Source organism: Clarias gariepinus, chromosome 18 (assembly GCF_024256425.1).
Source record: "Clarias gariepinus isolate MV-2021 ecotype Netherlands chromosome 18, CGAR_prim_01v2, whole genome shotgun sequence".
Classification (NCBI taxonomy): Eukaryota; Metazoa; Chordata; class Actinopteri; order Siluriformes; family Clariidae; genus Clarias; species Clarias gariepinus.
The window spans coordinates 15,873,879-15,896,620 of record NC_071117.1 but is presented as its reverse complement, the minus strand read 5'-3'; the positions used below and the strand labels follow the sequence as shown (position 1 = coordinate 15,896,620).

Sequence of the window (22,742 nt, the reverse complement as noted above, 5' to 3'; positions counted from 1 at the left end):
GACCTTCGCTGCCCCTTGCTCACTCTGTAAACTCTTTCGATGGAGCACCAACAAACAAAGGATAATGACTGAGCTGCTGGATAGAAAAGACAGGGTTTTTAAAGCCAATTAGAGCTAAACAAGCTAGCAATCTTTAACCACTTACAAATTACAAAGACTGCTAGATATCCTCAAGTGTCTGTAATGGTTTCCGCACATTATTACACCATCAATGAGACCTAGTGATACAAGTGCTTCATTGCCAATCTGTTGCTAGATAATAAATTCCAGCCCTCCTGTCCAACATCACAACTGTTCCTGTTTATTCTAGTGTTGGAAACGGGAAGAAGGGTGAAAATACTGGATATGGCATTCACACCCATGCAATAGGGACCCGAAAGCCATGATTGGTGGTTTTTTTTTTTTTTCGTTTAAAAAAAAAAAAAAAAAAAAAGGTTCAAAGGACAGGTAAGGTTTCAGGACTCAGGGGAAAGAACGAGTCACAGTCTCGGGTGCAAGTTGAAACCCGTCATAAAAAACGCAACAAAACTACGATTTATACGAGTCGATCAAACCCGGGACACAACGGCTTCTCGTGTTTCACCAGCACTGCAAAAAAATAAAAGGTTTTCTTTAAATTCACAGCAGGGAAACAGTCTCAGATTCGGCAAACATCTCTCGAGCGTTAAATCAGTGGCACAGAAATATACTAAAAAATCCAAACACAACTCTAGCAGACCTATTTCCTTTATTAATGTTTAAAGTTAATGTTTTTAAAGAACTGTGATAGTTACCTCAAAAAGGGGGGAAAAGAACTGGGGGAACCCCACATTTTTACCCATCCAGAAACAACAGACTCCTACTGCCTATGACTACCACTCTTGTTAAAGAGTTTCCAATAAAGCAGTCTGTCACACGCACACACACACACACACACACACACACACACACACACACACACACACACACACACACACACACACACACAGTGTACTAAAACAGTTGCTCTGGCTGTACATATGTTTCGGGAAAGCCCCGTTTTCAACACATATGCTGCTGTGACATCTGGGCGTTTGTCTGACAGGTTCCCACGTCTCCTTCCTGCTGAAAGATGACGGTGTACTGAAGCTTTCTGCTTCGCCTGGCTGAGCGTTTCCTGTTGCATTAGAAACGGAGACCCGTCTGCAAACACGGTATACTCCTGATATACAGTACTGCTCCACGGAGAATAAAGATACCAAAGATCGCTTTTTGTTAAGAGCAGCCAACCATCAGTGGCAATTAATTAGGTACACCTTGCTCAACTTACATGCACACTGCCTCGGATAAACCTACTGTATTGGTCATTTTGTAGGTTTCTAATTACTAAATGCAGTCTATTTGTCTCAGCCCTAACTTATCAATTAGTGGAGAGCAGACAGACTGATACGCTAGTTGTATATATACAAGAGTTTCAAGCAACACTAAGGCTATGTTCACACTGTTATCTTTTTACCACGGCACATATTCTCCCGGAGCAGAGTTTCTTTTGCAGTAATTGTGATATAAACCTTGTAATCTTGCTTTTAATTTTGTTTAACAGGAACTTCATCCCAGTTGTTTAAGTCGTAGTGCTATACATTTAAGCACCTGAGCGCAACATATCACGCACGTATGCCTGCGTCCTGTTAACGCAGGACCCATAACGCCTACATTATTTCCACCGTTCTTAACTTTTTAGCAATTCCAAATAAAATTAAAGGACGTTTTTTTCTGTCGCATTTTTCCACTATCGATGCAACTGTGCTGCTGAAAAAACTGCTGATGACTTAAATTGGGATGTTTTTTGCATGTCTGACATTGTGAATTGATCAATACATTTTAAAGTATAATCAACTATTTCATTTGTTTTTAAATGAGTTGCTTGCATGACATGCATTGCATGTAGGCCTGCAACAACTAATCGATAAAATTGATAATTATCGATAATGAAATTCGTTGTCAACGAATGCCGTTATCGATCAGTTGGGCTGCTCACGTCACTAAGGAGCGCGACCACAAGATGCACAAATACACACAGCCGCTTGCGCAATGGAGGTTACAGAAGCGTCTGCAGGAAAAAGTGCGCGCCCCGAGTCCTCCAAGGTTTGATAGCAATTCACATTAAACGCCTCTAAGAAGACGGTAACCTGCACGCTATGCAAGACCGAGCTTTCATGGCATGTCATGCACGAACACTTAAAGAGAAACCATGTTGGTGTTACGGATGGCGAAACGTCAGCAGGGTCAGTAAAAACTGTATCTCTTTATCAAGTAAAAGTTGTATAGTTTAAGTGCTTTTGTTTAAACTGTTTGCTAACTTCGGGACAGTCGCGCTAGATCTCTTCACGCGCTACTCGCTAGCATCACATTGCACAATCACCTCATGAGCAATAGTGATTAGTTAAATGGCGCTATTTTAGATTAGCTCAATTTACACGGTGCGAATAACAGTAGAATATTACATTTAGTGATTGTTGTGGTTTTCAGCGAACGCAAATAACAGTACATTTGTGACTATTAGCTTTTTGCATTTCTACAGTTTTTTTTATAGTCCACTACAAAGTTAGCTTGTAATTTACTGTGGTTTTACTTATGCATACATAGTTTTATTATACAAAATTACATTATTTTAGCTGTTTGTCTTATCAACTGAATATATCAGTGTATTTTTTTAACTTATATATATATACACACACACACACACACACACACACTGTATATAATATATACTACATTTCATTTAAGGATTAAAATGTCAAAATAAAAGATTATTAAACTATATGTGGCTTTTGCATTTTTAAAAGTTAATTTTTATACATAAATAATACCCTGATTTATGTTTTTTTTTTTTATCATTTCTCTTTATAGTTATAAGCAAAATATAAAATTAAAGAAGCGGTTAGGTTTTATCCGATTAACCGAAAACATAATCGCCCAACTAACCGATTATTAAAATAATCGTTAGTTGCAGCCCTAATTGCATGATAGTGAGTGTATGATTATCATTTCTCTTTACTTGAATAAAAAAAAAAAAAAAAGGGGGGAACGGGCAATGTTTTGTTGTGCTGCGGTAGCGCTGGGTTGTGACCTCACTCTTCTGCCACTATGAAAAAACACACACGTACATAGACACACACATTACTTGCAAATTTCTTTGTTTTTGATCCCAAACTTTTGAGTGGTACCATCAGGTCTGGGTCAAATATGAGAAAGAATGGAATCGGATTTGGGCCACTTTAGCCACCTTTTTCCTGATATAAAAATCTATGTTGTACTTTTCTTTCATTTCTAACAATTTTACACTGTAACTGAACCTTAAAAGCTGATACACTGCCCCTACAGTGTGCTACAGGATTCAGCTTTAGAATTAAACAGCTTCAGTAACACACATAATACGAACGTAGATTCCAGTCTGGCAAAATATCACTGAGAGAGATCATTCTGGTCAGGAAGTGCCTATTTTTACCGCCCGTGGTTTATGATTCTACTGCTAACGCAGTCACAGTTTGCATAGCACTGTTGCTATGGCAGCAATGAATGAGGAAACGTAATTTGCGTCAACTAAAGCCTAGACTCTAGGCCAATAGCGGCGTCGGTGGCGTACGAGTGAACACCTAGACAAAAAGGCAAGATACTTTCACCTAGAAACTGCCCCGCTTTCCATCCTCATTAAAACAAGAAACGGAAAATAACAATCATTCATGTTTCTCATTTCAGGCACGCGCTCGAAGCTTAAGCTTTTCAAATTATTTTGCTACTAGGAAGAGATGTAATTTCCACCGAATCCCAATGAGAGGGCTTTGAAACCCTGATGTGAGAACGGATTCATCAAAATCTCCGCCAGGACAAACAGTAAAACTGACAGCTGATCGGTGCAAACGGCATTACGGCAGATACAATGAGTTATGAAGGACTGAGAATAATATTGGCAAAGAGCAGACCGTGTGTGTGTGCTGGAGGCTCGGCGTGAGCCGAAATCTGTGAATTCAAATCGTTCGAGAGAACAACAGCGGGAGCGAACATGAGGCTGAGGCAGAGAAAATTCAAGCTCCAAAGCTGACAGACAAATAAGACGCAACCCCCCACCACCAAATACCCACACATGTACGTGCATGCGAGTGTGCGCGCACACACACACACACCCTTGTGTTTATGCTCACTTTAAAAAGACCAGGCATATTATGCAAATCCCATTTTGAAGTGAAGCCACAAATGATTAGTAAAGAACACTTTCAATTTCTTCTCCCCCCCTCCCTTACACACACACACACACACTCACTCACTCACTCCTGCGCACAACCAAAACTGGCTGCAGGGTTACACAGAATACTCATGGGACATATAACACACACCCAGTAATAACCTTGAGTATAAATACTCAAGTTTAATCTTTGTGTATTTGTAATTTTCATTTATTGTTTGCTAAATTAGCTGTAGCGCTTTTAAAATCCTAAATGTTTAAAATACCAATGTGGTAAAATCCCATCTTAATACTTTTAACTATTACTGAACAGTTTCGATCCAACGGTGCATTATCTGTTATCAGCTTTCCAGGAATCCGTCTGAAACACATATCAGCCACATCAGCCAAACATCTGCATGCCTATGTCTCCTTTGCTCACTTTGGTCTTATTTCGAGACCAAATAGATATTAACATACTAATACTATACTCATGTCTAATTTACAAAGAGCGTTCAAGTCAAACTGAGACTTGTGCTGACATTCCTTCTAAATGAAAACTAATGATATTTAGAGGAAACTTTAAGCATAAGTACTGTGACGAGACACTTTGCCGCAGTAAAATATTTGAACGGTGCAAACGTTATAAAAATGGCCATATGTCCATGAATGACAATCCCTGCTGCGATGGCCCGGAGCCCACAGCAGTCGTTCCACTGAACGTTCAGCGAGTGGAGCCTTGAAAAAAATAAAAAATTCGATGGACAATCTGTCACCAATTTGCAGAAGAGACGCATCTGTCTGTAAGAACTGTACATACAATCCGAAACTCAACTGAGAGTTATTGCCACATCCCCAGGACAGTCCTGACCTCGGTCGTGGCCATTGTCACATGTTTGGACCATGGGACGACAGCATTTCAGACATAAAGCAGGCAGGTCGATCATACCTTGATGATTGAAATTTAAACGGAAACAAATAAAATAATAGAAAAAAAATCTTTAGTTAATCTCAAAATTCAACAGATGGCGCTGTACATTTTTAAACACACGTTTTGCTCTCGCTAAGAGTATGCAGTTAAATAAAGTTAAAGTCAAGGGCACATCTAGAAGAAAATAAAATTCTCTCTTTTACCCGTGCTCAATCAAAAGGCCCAGTTTGACTCGAACGTCCAATGTAGTTACTTGCTGCCCAGTCAAACGCTATTTCAGGGGCACCAACAGCCCCATAAAATAACACCATATAGTAGCCAGCTCTATACTAAAATTTTTCTCAATATAAAAAAATAACTCTGCTCACAAAGCCAAAGTTCTATGAAATATTTTTAATAGCCATAATATAAAGTAATGACTCATTCTAATATAATATGTGACATTAAGAAAAGGTTTGTAATAATATTTTAAGAGGTTTTAACACAATTCTTGATATTAAGATATGAATGTTTAATAATGGCACATAGATATGCATAAATAATTCTCAACCTTTACCGTAAGTCTCAACTCAGAACCCCTACAATGAACAAGTTTCTGAAGAATAGAATAGTGCATCCACTACACACTATACACACAATCCAACACAGCAAGCATCCCCTGTAGCCATTTACACAGAACTAATTCCAAATACCAGAAATATGAAGATCACAAAAAAACAAAAACAAAGAGTTGATAGAGCGCAAAGTCTTAGCGAGTGGGGAAAAAAAAAAAGGAAAACGGAAAAGGGCACAAACACCACAAACAGTTTGCTGCTGGTGACATTCTGTTTCGTTCACTCACATCTAACTTCATTTAGCTGAACTTTAGACGAGAGAGTCTGCTCTGAGGAGGAAAAAAAACAAAAACAAATAAAATCTTTACTAACCATCGGGTAGCGTCCTCACCAGACTTTTGCCTATGTATTTATTACATTTTTACTGTTGTTTAAACGCTTAATATCAATTGTCTTTTGCCAAACTAGCTAACCAGCTAATGTAATCAGTTCCTCAAGATATCAGCTTCTAGCCTTCGATGTTGAGAAACTAGCTTAAGGCTAACTAGCTGAATGTTACCCGTTTCCTGAAATACTTAATAATCATTTAATCAGTTCCATAAAATACTAGCTTCAATGTTAGCTGTTCTGTCTGATAACAGTTCCTAGCTTCCTTGCTAGCTAGATAAATGGCAATTCTTTCCTAAGATATTAGTAGATAGCTCATTAGCCCATGTAATAATTTTTTTGAGGTACTAACTTTTAGCTAAGGTTAGATGTTCCTGAAGATAATAACTTCTAGCTAAATTTTAACTGTTTTCATGAATAATACTAGCACCTAGCTCATTAGTCTATGTAATCCTAAAGCATTAATCCTAGCGCTAATCTACAGCGTAGAAAATATTAGTGTCTAACTAGTGCGTGTTATTCTTTAACATAACTTTTAGCTAGCTAGCTGAATAATGGGTGCTCAATAAAATATTTACATAAAAATTAAATTGAAACATTCCCTAGATAATGTTAGTAGTTATTGCCTTTAGAAATAGCTAACTAAATTTCAGCTGTTTCCTTAGATACTAGCAGCTAGCTAATTATCCTATGTAATACTAAAGCTAATCTTCAGCTTATAAAATACTAGCTAATGTAGGTTATTCTTTAATGTAACAGCTATTAGCTAACTAGCTAAACAATAGCTTCTCATTGAAATTTTAGCTACCTGCTAACTAGTTTAATGTTGGATGTTTCCTGATATACTAGCTCCAAGCTCGTTAGTTAATCAGTTCCATGAGATACTAGCTTCCAGCTAATGTTAGTTGTTCTGGAAGGTAATTGCTTCAAGCTAATTGTAAGCTGTTTCCCAAAATGGTAGCTAGCTCATTAGCCAACAGAATTCATTTTTATGAGATAAGTTCTAGTTAATGCTAGCTGTTCCTGAGGACAATACTGAGGAATACTACCTAAATGTCAGGGTTTTTTTTTCTCAGATGCTAGCAGCTAGCTTATTAGGCAATGCATTCATTTTCCCGAGATACTGATGGACTGTGGCTGTACATTTAAGATAGACTATATTAAAAGCTATAACTGTCCCATGTAACAGCAAAGTCCTTGATAAGACAAACTTAACAAGGGACATTGTCTTTTAAAGAAAATGAGACATGTCAAGTGTCTAAGATTGTTATTGCTATAAACTGATGCAGGGTTTATTATTGAACAGTAGAGCCAATCAATCACTGATGGTCTATGCGAGTGTAAACTGGTCTTCTGTTTGATGGAGCTTGTCTGAGAAAAGTCCTAACATCCTGAACAATCACCAGGTATGTTTATCTGGCCCAATAAATCCCATCCCTTCGCTTTTTATCCTTTAGCTAACTGCTATGGGTGTACACTTGGACAGTCTGATGGCTCACTGCCGGTGTTGTGCTATCCGTCCTCACCGGTCCTGCCAGGTTTTGACATGCACACGTTGTGTGTCAGTGATCAGCTCAATGTACCTACAAAATAATGGAAACATCAGCTGAGCTTATATTTAGACCAAAAAAGATGAGATCTTCTCTTCCCTAGACCAGACTATAACTGTAGAGGACATGATACGAGTACAATGATCAATCACAAACTTCAATAAGATCCTGTGATTAGTCTTCTTTTTTTTTTAAGACTTACCTACGTTAATTAATTTTCAATGTTTAAAACAATCATATTTAATTAGAAACAGAAATACTTGTTACTCGATTCACATTTTAAAAAGTTTTAACCAATGAGGTTTATTTTGCATGTCACGGTAACCAACAACCCAGCGGTAATCTAACATTAGCCTACATATTCTTACTAGCCAGACTCCTTCAATGCCTTTTGATAACTTACTTGAACAGTCGGGTTACCGTGATCAATTTCATAAACCCTGAACTGAATCGGCTTGCTTACGTTACACTTCCGCCATCTTTATTTTCACAGAGAGCTGCGTCACAAAACAGATCGCTGTTCTAAAACACTTTCTGTAAACTGGTCATGAACTTTCATGTGCGGTGGTTAGTACCGATACTGAGGGGAAGCTAAACACAGAGGGGGAAAATAATGTGTTCAAACACCAGTTTTAAAATAATGTGTTAAGTGTTCCCAACTAGACATGTTAAATAACCCTAAAGACCAGGATACACATCAAATACCATGTTATTTATCTCCCAGCTGTAACTGTGGAATATAAGTCAAATAAGAAGCCATGATGTTTAGTAGTCCAGAACACACATCAGTGTGATCATGTGTGTTCTCCGTTTATTAGATAAAGAGTTTAGTGGACATTATCTTCCATTTTCTGGTGCTATCAAAATGCAATTGTGTCCGTTCACAATACCTCACCCCCACTTCCCCTTACTGGTAAGAGGCAGTCTCTTGTATAAGCCTCATACGAGAATTCAGCTGCTATTTCAAAAGGAGAGAGAGAGAGAGAGAGAGAGAGAGAGAGAGAGAGAGAGCGAACATAAGGTGGTTAAAAAAGAAATCCATTTTAGCACACTCCCAACTCCCACAGGTTCATGCATCCTGACACAACACCTTGAAGTCATGTTAAAGAGAATAATTTTGGCTTCGGAGAGCTTACGGCAGGATTCAGACCCACAGAACCGACACGATCTAACCAGCTTGGCTCCGTAGGTCAACTAAACCCAATACAAGCCAAGAGATTCCTTGAATGCCGTCCACAAAACAGCCAAAGGCTATGTTAAAAAACTAGAACAGGGCAGGCTTGAACTACCAACGTACTACAGCCCAAATCGGGTTTAGATGCAGAAAAAACATTTAATTAGTTTGCACCAGTGAACCAGTGTTCGTTTTTGCACCATCACATTTATGTGGTTTTGCTTTTCAGACCATTGTTGTGAGGTTTATAACCTAAAGGTATGCAATTAGGAAGCTTTCTCATACCCATAAGCCATTAATGAATAAAGTAGACAATATGTATAATTATCAAATAAAATAAAAAAAAACGGTTTCCTTAGTTTTAATACTATTGCACATATCTGTACGTTTGTACACGTACATACACATGAGAACTATCTGATCGATTTATATTCTATAATATATTTTATCATGTTTTAACATTTCTTAAAACAGGTCTCAAAACTTTCTCAAAGTGTGTCTACAGAAAAAAAAAAAGCATCGTAAAGCATTATAAAAATATATTAAAGGTCTTTTTTTTTTTTTTTACACTCCTTCTCCGAACCTGCTGTTTCAGACTCCGTCCACACAAAGTCGGTGTGTTCCCTATTCGATCATTTTTTTTTCGTGAACACTGCGTCGTTTTAAAAAATATCTGTGTACACACGAAACCACTGAAAACGGTGTAGTATATATGCCAGACCAGTATGGGGCGCTGTAATTCTGCCATAGAGATACACTATACACGGAGAAGAAGACTTTGAGCATGCGCATAACCTTGCGCGCTGTATACGAACCAAGATGGTGTTGTCCATTATCGCTTGTTTCTCATAACAGTTGCATAGAAGCAATAGATTTTGCTGTAATAAAGCTAGTAGGCTTTGTAGCAACACGAACACAATCATGTAGTCCGCCATTATTGTTGTTGCTGTTACGTGTGACGCAGCCGACACGTGATGTGATGACATCATCGTTTCACAAAATATACGGATTGGCCGTACACACGAAGACGCAAGGGTGTCGTTTTCAGATTTATGCACTTTGGGACCCGGTTTCAAAAAATAGCAGTTTCAGTCTCCTAAAACGCCGGATCCGTGTGGAGGAAACGCCAATCCGATAAAAAATTTATACGTATACAGCGAAACGCGTCTCCGTGTGGACAGGCCCTCAGTGTCTATGCAAATCTGCTAGTGCTGAGCTTCGCCCCTGCAGAACTGAGAATCAATATGAAGGAGGGGCTCTTCAAATATGAGGTCACAATAGGGGGTGGGGGAGAATCTAATTATCCTATATATAGCTTACCTTCCAAAGCTACAGTTGCTTTACAACTTTGCATCACATCACTTGACAACCAGTCACAAGCCCTGTGTATTAATACTGTATTAACAATGCTACTAAATTCTCTAATCTGATACATTAGAAAGTGCTGATTTCTCTTACAGCAGCTCTAGAACTCGTTGTATCCATTCAAATAAAATATTTCTATAGGTCACATAAGACAAGGTAGTTTTATGGCTGGTGCTTAATCATTATAAGAATAAGTCTCCACTGTTGGCAATTTGTAATGTTTAGAGGGTAGAGGTGGCTCAGGTTCTTGGTTGGTGATTTTTAGAGAGAAAGCTGTGACTGAGTTTACGTGAACAGACATGCATTTTAAATACAGATAGCCTGAAAAAACAGAAAACAATGATTTATAGCTGATTCAAAGCAAGTGATGATAAAATTGTCTTCATTCATAGACGATCCACGAAATTATAACATAATTAACCTTAGTGTAAACCATTTTGTTCTATAATACATATCCTGTCAGGCCAAAAAAAAAGTTGCACACACAGATTTTGATGTAGCTGCACCAAGGGTTTAAGTGACCTGCATTCATAATTTTCATAAAGATCATATTTCTTCCACAAGGTTGACAGCTCAGCACTACTCCTTCCAGGTTTTAAGGACTGTGCTTGACCCAATTCCAGTCAACAATCTCCCTAGTTGTTTTCTTTGCTCGATGGAGACACTAAAATAAATAAATAAATAAATATGCCAACAATGTACACAGGACGTGTATTAAGCTGTGGCCTTAGCAAAACAGAGCTCCAAGTCTGAAATACGTTTTTGCGTCTGGATGCGACTACTGTAATTTTACACAAACTCTATGAGCAACTGTAGATCCTAGAAACAGAGACTTGTGACAGTGCGTGGAAATCATTCAAATGTACAACCCAGCTAACTGTTCGAGACCGAACCCTAGGGGAAAAACAAATAATCTCACCAATGCCCCTTGAGGTGGAATAAAATATTTTAGCGGTAACAGTAACCTCTTAATGATGGGCTGGATCACACAACCTCACTGTGTATTAACAGCAAGCTCAATCAGATTTTACTTTCATTTAAACATGAAGGCTGTAGAAAAGCTTCTTAAATGGACAATATTTAGCAAATTGAAGCTAGAAAAGAAGTAAAGGAAGAAGGCAAGAGGCCTAGCGTAGCCATAGGGGCCAAGCATTTTCCGTCGTCCACAAAATGCTTCTTTTCCCTTCCCCATGTACACATGCTGAGATCTCCGGATTGTTAAGTATTTGGAGGCCTTAAACAGGGGTTACTCCAATCCAACCCACCCCTTTGGCCATTTCTTTTTCTTTTTTTCCCCCCACCCTTATGCTCCATCCTCTGCCATCCAAATATTACTCCTACCATAGCTATAGTATTCACAACAGATGTCCACAATCAAATTCACATTTTGGGGATTCCTGCCTTGACATCAGTCCTCAGTCAAGATGCTACTTACAATATTAACGACCAGGCGGGTGCGAGTCGGACCAGACCGAAAAAGATGGATTTGCTGGAAACGCTTGAGCGCTAGGAATCTCGTTTACACAGTGAAGCTGGTCCTCTCTCTTGTGCACTCCTCCTTTTCTCAGCCCCTCCAACCCCCATCCCACTTTCTCACACATGGCTCTGTCTCTCACAGCAGGCCCCCTGCAGAGGGACCTTTGTTTGACATGGCTCTGGAGATAGCAGCAGCAACAGCAGCGGCAGTACTCACCATGTCTCTGTGTGTCACGATATAGCCGTGGCCATGGCTGTCTCAGCACTGCAACGGGACACCACTCTATGATCTAAGAGGAAGAGAGACACATACACAAAGACAGACAGACACACAGACAGAAAGAAAAAGAACACGATTAGGTGCACATATCAGAAATCTTGACTCTATAAGAGGAGCTGGGAATTATCTTCATTAAATGAGTCAGTAAAAAGTTAAACCATGTTTTTCCATCATTTATAGGCGAACTCCTCCCTTTACAATAAACATTATGAAAATTATGTTAGGTGATGAATAAGAAACCTAACAAAGAAATAGTGGGGACAGCAGAGATTTGGCTTGGTTATTTAGGAACATGGATGAAACAAAAGAAGGCTCTGTACAATCATCATGAAATGGGGATGACGCTGCTGGGTTTGGTCTTGAATATTATCTTAGCTTTATTAATGTTCATGTTGTTTATTAAAAGATGTGATTAAGTTCATTTTGAAATGCACTTTTTCCTATACAATAACTGAACACGACTCGTTTCTAGTGCATGAAGTTTCAAGTGGTACGAGTGTGTATACCGTCTTTAATTTCATTGATGGAAAGTGAGAGTTTTGAGGGGGCGTGGCTTGGGTCAATCGCTGAAAGGCCCCTCCCCCTGCACATGAAACTCACAGACACATAGAATTTAAATGTTCAAAGGAGGAGGCTTTTGAGTTGTTTCCTGTCAAATGTCACGTAGGTATTTCAAAACCTGAGTGCAGGAATGTACGTTTTTCCCCCCCAAAGTGGAGCAAAGACAAAAAACAAACAACAAAAATCAGTCAGAGTGTGTAATGCATTCATTCCTACGAAAAAATCTGGTATTTGGCAGTTCTCAAACAAAGCTAGATTGCTCCCAATCTTCCCCATTGTTTTTTTTTTTTTTTTTTGGAGGACGCAGGACACCCGTGTCTCTGATTTGATACAGGTGAGAGTGAGCCAAAAACTGAGGCGTTTTTTTTTTTTTCCTGATTCATTCCGGCCGCACGCTAACCACGCATTATAAACTATCGGGAGGATTTTTCAGGGCGGATTTGAAGAGGTTAATTTTCCTGTGATTTCGCGATAATTCTTTCCAAAGAGATTTTCACACAGTTTCTGGAAATATTTCTTGTTTAAATTTTTTATTTATTGGACCAAAAATGCCCAAACTTCGACTGTGGAAAAATCAGCCCTATTCATTTTCTAGCCCTATTTCAGTTTACGTCTGCACTACTGCCACCTACAGGACTGGAGTTTAAATTAGAAGATCAGCACGGAAAAAAAAGATCAGAGCGAATAAAGGGGATTTGCTGTATTTCTGTGGTTATGGAAATAAAATTTGTCAGTCAATAATAACACTCATTTTACACTGAACTTGCAAGACGGTGGACAGATACCGAGAGCTGAGTCAACACTTAAATGAATAGATACACAATTATGACACTTATCAGGACAGGATTTTTCCAGTTTTTGTCTTTGATGATAAAGTGCACCGCGATTACGCATTGCATTCTGCTGTAACAAACAAAAAAAAACAAGACACGACTGTTCCACTTTAATGATTTTACAACCTTCCTGTAACACTTACACACACCCATACACACAGCTCAGGTTTACAGATCACACATGGTGTAAAACATCATTACATCCCTACCATCTATAAGTACTACTGCACTCCTGAAACAGTCTTCAGCAGAAACGTGTCACAATGTTAAGCAACAAACGGAGTAAGATCTCCAAAAGTCGTCCCACCACCCAGGAGTGAGCAAATTGGTGAGAATTCCAAACTCATCCTATACAACGGTCCAAATGCAGACTCCATGAGTGCAAACGTTAACTACAGCGCGACTCTCAGACACACGAGAACCCTGATACCAGATACTCGTGTCTCTGTATTACATTTTCAGCTAAACGTCTCCCACGGATCACTCAACTGCCAGCACCTGAGGGCCACAAATATACACACACTCAAAGAGAGAGAGAGAGAGAGAGAGAGAGAGAAAGAAAATCAGGCCACGGAAAAAAAAACAAAAAAAAACAAATAGCAAGTAACGACAAGGGTGGAGCCGCCTTCTGAGAACCTGCTTTAGGGCAGGGTTAGAGAGTGAGCGCCTCAAGCAGCAGCGCATTTTCCTCATTAATAAACAAGGAGAGAAAAACAAACAGTTCCTCAATGCCAACTTCGGCTCTTGGAGCAGGGCCAACAGTCAAGGGCAACCCACTACTGTTCATTAGGCTCCATGAATACGCCTCTTTAAAAACCACAGTACAAGACTGTGTGTGGAGTCGAGCGCTGCAACCACAGAGCTGCTTGTTAAACGTGTCACAGGAACACGGAAGTAAAGCTAATAAAAGGACTCGCACTCCGTCACCTACAGACCTAAATTATATTTCCATTGCATGGAATCCATGCTGTAAATCAGGATATTACATTTCATATACAGGGTGGATAAAAATTATTTAATGACGATAGTCATAGTGGTAGCAACATCCCATGGTGCACCATCCCATTTTGCTCTTGCTGTGGGTGCATGGTTGGACCACGACTGGCTTGAACGACATGGTCTTCAGCAACGGCCTCCAAAAAGTCCAGATCTCACTTCTCACTTACTTTCCCTCCACTCTGTAGTGGTTACAGCAGACTGGGAAACAATTAGAGAACTCAACAGGACTTTCCCTGATCAGCAAAGAAAAAGGGACATCTTTAATTATTCAAATAATTTCTCATTAATCAGATGGTCATGATCGTCAACATTTATCCTTCTGTAAAATGACCAGTTGGGGGAAGAAAAAAAATAACAGCCCAAGAACTTTAGTTGAAGGGCATCTATTATGTAAAAATTAACTTTTGCATAATTTCTGGACAGTTACATGGGTCTCCAGTACAAACTCAGAAAAAATCCATTCCATCCTGTCATTATTTCAATTTTGTCCATGAACATAACTGTACCAGCTATTCACATTTTCCAACTAGTATGACATCATTCCAACTCATGGACATTGTCGCATTTCCTGTGTCCTGATTGGCTGGGAAAATGCACTTGTTAATAATAATAATAATAATAATAATAATAATAAAACAAGAGCATACTATGGAACCTTTAAAACCCAGAACATACTTTTATTAACATGAAGTTAAACGTGATCTCAGTGCCCATAGCTTGATAGGGCTGGCTCGAGGATCTCAAAACCTGCTTAACTCACTAACAGTCTCCAGAATAATGTGTGGAACAAAAAGCATCCAGTCAGCAGTAGTTGGGTAACACCGAACAATTAACTGAATTTTATTAATGAATATTGGCTTCCAACGATTATGAAAGCAATATAACGGAGATTTAATGATTGTTGTGCCGCAATGACGATTTTCGTTTGGTGTTATAAATCCAGTTATAATTTCGTTTGCTTTACAGCCAAAGATCCTAAACAGCAAGATCGTTTACATGCGCATCCCGTTATAAGAGTGAGCAGTATGATTACCACAAAAGAAGAGCCAAAAGAGCTAATCTACAGCAATTTTAGCTAGCAAATGAACCATTATATTTCATGGAATCTTTGGTTCGGCTTGATAAGAGGGAGCGGAAAGAGAGACTCCGGTCAACGAGCGAGGTAAAGTCAGTGCAGCTGATTGAAAACACTCCGATTTCAAGGAGGCAGATAAAGAGCAACACAGTGGCACGGTCATCGATTGAGGGCGCTTTTGAGAATTCAACCGCCTGTCCATAAAGCTCTCAGACGCATAAAATACCAAAAAAAAAAAAAAAAAAGCCATCAGATTTTTCCTAGCAAAAGGGACGTTACCGGGAATCAAGAACTACTGGACCTACTTGACTGGGGATCAAGAACTATGGACCTACTGATCAAGAGCAATCACAATCCCTAAAACAAGTGCTTATTACAAATGTCAAAGCTACCAGTTTGTATTCAAGATATGATGCGCAAAACGAGAGGTGTTCAAGTCAAACCGAGACTTTTGATAGCGGAGAACAGAACAGAACAGTTATGAGAGTAAAAAATTCTCTTTATTTCTCAATATAATCTAAATCTCCTGCTACACTAATGCACTTATCCCAGTGTTTCACTAGTGCTTGGACGCCATCGACGTAGAAAGTTCTCTCATTACGCCTGAGCCATGATCAGACTCTTCCTGTCCTATATACTAGCCTCCCAGGAACTCCATTAATGTCCCAAACATGTGGAAATGGCTTGGAGCAAGGTCAGGTCTGTACCTCTGTGTCTTTTTCACAAGTTAACGACAAGTTAGACTGAATTTCTGTCTGAACAATCTGGAGGTGAACTGAGTCACATAAATGATACAAGAGGTCTCCGTGTCCAAAACGACTCCAAAAAAGCCTTAATTATGAACTCCATTGTGCTATGCAATCACAACTAAACGTACCACAGTATTAAAAACAGACTTAAAGGAAATGAAATATAATATATTTGCCTTTGTTAGGTGAAATCTGGGACTCAGTGCCATTATAGTAATTAACACGTTTAACACGAATCATAAAAACATTTCCTGTTAAATCTTTAACTTTTTACCGATCAGGTTGGAGGCATGGCGTGCGTTTGTTTAACAGCTGCCTGACCACAAACAGACATTACGTTTCCCCAGATACCAAGCATAAATAAATAATGGGTGTGTTTGAATACACAGCAAATGGACCGACGGTTAATCGCAACCCACCTAACGAAAATAAAACAGCATTCCTTCAACACCGCCTCTATCATGGGCACCGCCTGAATACAGAAACTGATCCTTCCAAAAGTATTGGGACAGCAATGAACATTCTCTCTCATTTCCTGGTATACGATGGATCAAACAGTGAAGTTGAGATGTGTTGAGGATTTCAGAATTAAATACCCTTTCCTGGTATTTAAATATAAACTGTGCTAACTTTAGTGGCAGACGACTGGAATTTGAGGTGAGCAAAAGTACTGGAACATAGCGTGAAAAGTTGATTAAAAGCAAATAACACTTAATGCCTGGTTCATATCTCGCGTTTGCGATAACTGCATAAAACCAGCAACCCGCTGGCGTCATCAGACTGGTGTCTTCTTCCTGTGCGATACTTTCTTACCACAGCTTTATTTAGCAGTAGTTTGTTTTCAGCGTCTGTCTTAAACCTTGCACTTGCTGAAGCCCTTTGTTGTGTCGGTAATGTTTTGGGTCATGGGCTTCCTCCTAGTTAGACTGTAAATTGACAGGCAATGAAGATCGGAAAGCCTGTTCCAGAAGCAGCTGTGAAAATTCAAGCCTAGACATACCTCCATATCAGTTAAGATCTGAATCATGAGCAGATTTTTATTTTGTTTCACCACACCACAAACATGTTCAGTGGGTTTTGTGCATAGTCGCACTGTGAAGCTTAAACCTCCAGTATACAAGGACTTTTTATGCAAGTCTAAGCTTTCAACTTTGACGGAACTAAGGTTTGGGAAAGAACCACATGCTGATGGTGATCAGGTGTCCACATAATTTTGGTCATATACCGTCATGTTCTCTGTGACTAAAGTTATACGTTCTTACTTACGTACAGTATGTACTTTTCTATTTTATTTAAAAGTGGTACATTTCTATTTTAATTCTATTTTATTCTGCTATTTTGTACATTTTAGGTCTCAGATAGTTATTTAAGCTTTTTACGGCACATCATACTGTGTATGGTTGTGTAACAAAATTACAAGACACAAAAAAAATTTGGTAGCTGCAACGATGTTTGTCTAGACGTCACCATAGAAGGCGGGATACGAGAAGGCAAAAACTCATACTATAGCTACAAAAAAAAAAAAAAAGATAGTGGCAGCGGCCACTCAACCCGAAACATGGTAACGCATAGAAAGTATTAGATAAAACACTTGTACAAGGTGATTATATGTGAAATCTCCGCATATAAATCTGTTCTGGAAGTTCTTGAGATAGAAAGTTTAAAGCCATTCTCAAATATTAGCAGTATTACAAAAGGCGTATGAAAAAAATGAATAATTTACATAGCTTTGAAACGCTTGTATTGTGGGTTGACTTTTGAAACAACTTTCAATGACAAAAATCCGTAAAATGCAAAAGTGAAAATTCGAAAGAATGGCATTCATACAATGAGGTTCCACTGTACTTATATAAACATCAAATAAATCAGTTATAAGATTCAACCTTTTATATGTTCATAGGCTACCATTTTTTACACTATTATTATTATGTGGACAAAAAGTTAAATGGTTTAAAACTAAATTCCATAAAAAAACAACAAATTTTGCAGACAAAAACAAACTGCTTGCAACCTCCTGCAAATTACTAACAAGATATTCTCATTCTGCGAGAGTATCGCTGCTTCTTCTTTTGAGTTTATGGGGAGATTGATGGTATACCACCACCTACTGGACTGGAGGGAGGTGCACAAGATCGGTGAGGCGGAAAAAGAACGCGGCTTTGTACGTACAAAGACTTTGTACATGTAAACAATCAACAACACACATTACACTGCAATTCAATATATTTTGCATATGTTTAATACTTCAAAGCCTATAAGAAAAAATAGCTAATTGAGACAACACTCAAATTTATATGATTCGAAATGCACATTTACAAAAAAAAAAAATTTTATATTGCATTAAATAATTCTGTAATGGTTTATGACACAAACACAACTTACACAATATCATTTAAAGCTAATCTCCATCAAACAATATTCAAACACTAAAGCTATTTATGAAAGTAATATTAAAGCATCATATTACCTATAAATCATTATTATGAAAATGAATATTAATCCATCCAATTAATCAAAACAAACTGATCAAGATTAATTGTTAACCAATAACGAAATCAATGTTTCTCAAATACCTAATCAGTGCAGTAATGATTCTGGATGTCACCAATGAATAAGAATCATTTGTAGCATCATTATTTCTATTGTTTATGATATCGTACGGGTGTAATCACGTTGTCCAACACACAAGTCCCTCAGCATTCCTTTATGCTGCCTGTGAGCTGGATATTACACGAGTCTCATCGCTGTACAACCGCACTGGAGAGCAGTAATGACTCCAATAAGACAGATGTTGACTAAATTACCTACCTACATCGCTAAACACACAAACAGAGAGAAAGAGGTGTGGTCCGAACCTTAACTACATGAAAGACAGGCTTAGGTGTTTGAATGGCAGTACAGGTTTAACATTTGCATGCATTCAAACACAAGAGTCCTCATGCACATACACGCACACGCAATTTAGGGGCAAAAAAAAAAAAAAAAAAAACGAAACACACTGACGAGTTGCCTGAGTGACGCATACTGATGTGGATAAAATGAAGCTCTGCTTGTGCTTTCACAACAGCATTCCACACACGTTCAAACAAACCTGTTCATCGAAGAAAAGAGAGAGAGAGAGAGAGAGAAAGAGAGAGAGAGAGAGAGGAATCAGAAGGAGAACGACTCAATGTGAGAGAGGAACAGAAGAAGGTGAAAATATGAGACGGGGAGAGGGAGAAACAGGGACAGAGAGACAAAGAAGACATTTACCAATCGTGATCGTGTCCCACTGAAACACACACATACAGAGGAATGAAACAACACACCGTTAAAGGTGAAATGAAAAGGTGAGGATTTTTTTTTTTCTGAAGGAACGTAAAGCACTATGAACGAGTGATGAATGCTAAAATAGCTGCATAGATTCGTGGTGAGGAACAAAAATAAATCAAATAAATGAAATGAATCAATCAGCGAGTAGGTCTGGGAATGGCGGGATAAAGAGAAGAAGAAAGAGGAGGAGACGGGTGGTGTGTGGTGTGAGAGGGAACTGACGGAGCAGCCTGTGGACTGACAGCAGTTTAAAGCCATGTTTTTGGGCTGTCAGCTCACTAGACAGCCAACATTCGTCTTCATCATTATCCCGATCCTCTTCGCTCTCCCAGTACAGCCATCTCCACCACACACACACACACACCGAGATGGAGAGGAGAACAATGTTGGCAGGTGACTGATCTGAGACTGGCCACCTATCCCACGTTAACAGGAATCTAACGTTATTTCATTATACAGTACCAGTCAAAAGCTTGGATACAGGTCTAGTACAAGACTAGAAAACTATGGAATACCATTCGGTAATTAAATTACAACAACAATCAGTTGTTATTTTAAGACACGAAAGTCAGCTGCTCTGGAATAGTTCTTGCAAGAACAGTATTGTGTCAAGTGCATCTGTAGAACCCATCAAGAAAGCAAGACCTCAGCTGCAGAAAAGTTCATTTAGAGTTACCAACCAATTAAACAGCACCTCCGATTGGAGCCGTTACGATCTCAACATCGACTGTTCAAAGGAGATTATTGTCTATGTTGTCAATGACGTGTCCAAACTTTTGACTGGTAGTGTAAAAAAAAAAAAAAAGTGTGGGAACAGATCCTGTTTGGTGGGAGTAAATGATTTGCTTGTTTAAAATTGTGAAATGAAATCTGATAAAAGTTACGATAATGAGTTGAGATCTTATATCTAATCGGGAGATTCCCAAAATAAAGAATTTTAAAGTAGTAGAAATGCTTGCAGAGACTCTTAGTTCAGTAGAAGGGGACCATAAACACAGACGCCCCCTTAGTGGTTAGCACCGTCGCCTTGCACCTCCCGAGTCCGGGTTCGATTCCCGTGTGCATGGAGTTTGCACGGTCTTCTCGAGCTTAGTGGGTTTCCTATCACAGTCCACAGACATGCAGATTATGCTAATTGGCTATAGAGTGTAAATGAGTGTGTGCGCCCTGCTATGGACTGGCACCCTGTCCAAGGTGTACCCCGCCTCGTGCCCTAAGACTCCTGGGATAGGCTCCAGAAACCCTGCGACCCTGAATACAGGAATACAGGATAAAGCGGTATAGACGATGAGTGAGTGAGTGAAAAAGGAAAGGAAGTAGGAAAAGAGAGGAAAGGGAAACAAAAGTGATTGAAAGACAAAAGAATGAGGAAGGAAAAGAAAGAAAAACAAACAGTAAACATGAAGGAGGTACGAAAGACAAAAGGTAAGAAAAAGGAAAATAAAAAATAAACGAATGAGGGGAAAATAAGAGAAGGTAAATTAAATGTAAATGAACAAAATAAGAAAAAAGGTAGCAGGGAGAAAAAAAAGGAGGAAGAGAGAAGAGGAAAGAAATTAAACAGAAAGAAAAAGAAAGGAATGAAGGCAAAAACTGAAAAAGAAACAGGAGGATGGGAGATGAAATAAAATAGGGAAAAAAAATAACGGAACAAAAAGGAAGAAAAGAAAAAAGTAAATACAAGGGCGGAAAATGGAGAGAAATCAAATGAAAAGGTAAGAAAACATAGAAAGGAAAAAAGGAAAGAAATTGGAAATGAAGGGAGGGATGTGTTCGGAGGGAGGATTTGCTGCTTTCCTTAAAAAGACGCGACATCTCACCTTTTAGAGTCATGTGATTTAAACACAGATGGAGGTACTGATGCTAATGAGATCTCTCTCTCAACGACAATAATAGTAATAATAAAAAAAAAAAAACAATGTGCTAATTAAATACAAATGAATAAACCTAATTTAAAATGTGAGCGGTTTAATAAAGACCGGTAAACACTCGGATATTTAGTCACTTGTCTGCTCCTTCTGCACGCACGCTTGATAGTTAACAGAACTTAGGGGCTTGCACTAGAAATGTCCACTTCCCTCCTCCAAGACCAGCTCCATTTCCTATTTCCCAGGAAACCCAACAGGATGCAAAAAAGGAGGACAGCGCGCGTGCATTGCCCCGCCCGTTCCCTGTTAGTACTTCCTCTATTCGGCATGCCGGGGATGTCAGAATTCCCAGTGTTTTCTTGCTTCATAAAGCCTGGAGATTTTCCAAACATGTCTGCCCGAACCAGAAGTGAACTCGCTAACCCCGGGGAGATGAGTGTACTCTCCTTCTCCTTTCTGTTCCTCCGTTCTTAGCAGTACCTCTCGCTTTTCTTTGTTCGCTCAAGTGTCTGCGAGTCCGCTGTCGCTCCCACTCTTCCTTTCCTTCCCGCGCGTGGGCAGAGACACGCTGCCAAAGGCTTTGGCGCCGCGCGAGCATGATGTCAGGCGGCCAGCTGGTGAGAGGGGTGATGTGCACTGGCACGTAACGATGCGTGCGTGCGTGCACACGCACCCTCTTGTTCGCTCTCCAAAGCACGCTGCACAGATGCTCTTTATAATCGAACCCTTCACATGAAAAACACGCACGCGTTAACAAAAGGAGTATCAGCGGAAGTCATCAGGAGACACAGAGGATGTGTTCAGACACGGCCGGGCCTAAACCGAAAGAGCAAGAGCGGAGCGGGTGCAAGTTTGGAGGCTGGCAGACACGATTAGCCAACTGCTTCTTTCCAATAATTACAAGTTTAAAAGGCACAGCCGTGCTCGTAATTAAAAATACACACGGCGAAGTCCAGCGAAACTGGTTAAACCCTGGCTCATTTGGCAAGCTGGCCGCACGTGAGTGCGCACTCGCACACAGACACATTTGCTTCCTGGCACACTGGTGAAGTGACACAACCTGCTCCTGGCATGGAGAGAACACGCTGGCGCAGCTGGACCTTTCCACAACCCAGAGAGGTTGGCGCGCACACATACACACTCCATCAGAGGAACTGGGCAGATAGAGGAGGGGGTGAGGAAAGGAAGAGAGAAAACTGCCTTGTTAGCAAAAGGGAAGATTTGAGCGAGGAGGATTTTAAGAGGAAAGTCTGACTTCTGAGGTAGAAGGTTGTAGTTTATATAAGAGCCTTGCAGACAGGACCGGTCGGGACGGGACTGTCTCAAGCACATCGATGCGAAGAACACGAGTGTGTGAAATCCCAAACTGGTCAGCACTGAGAGCGCACTGGAACATTTCCTTTAGGGATCTGAACCAGTTTATAAGGGAAGCATTCGGCATCAATAAT

At 39.5% G+C, this 22,742-nt stretch overlaps 1 protein-coding gene across 5 annotated transcripts in view; it reads right to left on the bottom strand.

Moving 5' to 3' along the window:
• Positions 1 to 22,742, bottom strand: part of bcl9 (BCL9 transcription coactivator) — a 115,310-nt gene that overhangs the window by 21,838 nt on the left and 70,730 nt on the right. For all 5 annotated transcript variants that reach the window (XM_053476855.1, XM_053476856.1, XM_053476858.1 and 2 more), the window contains one exon: positions 11,835 to 11,907. The gene's annotated coding sequence lies outside the window, so the exon portion shown is untranslated. The remainder of the gene's footprint in view (positions 1 to 11,834; positions 11,908 to 22,742) is intronic.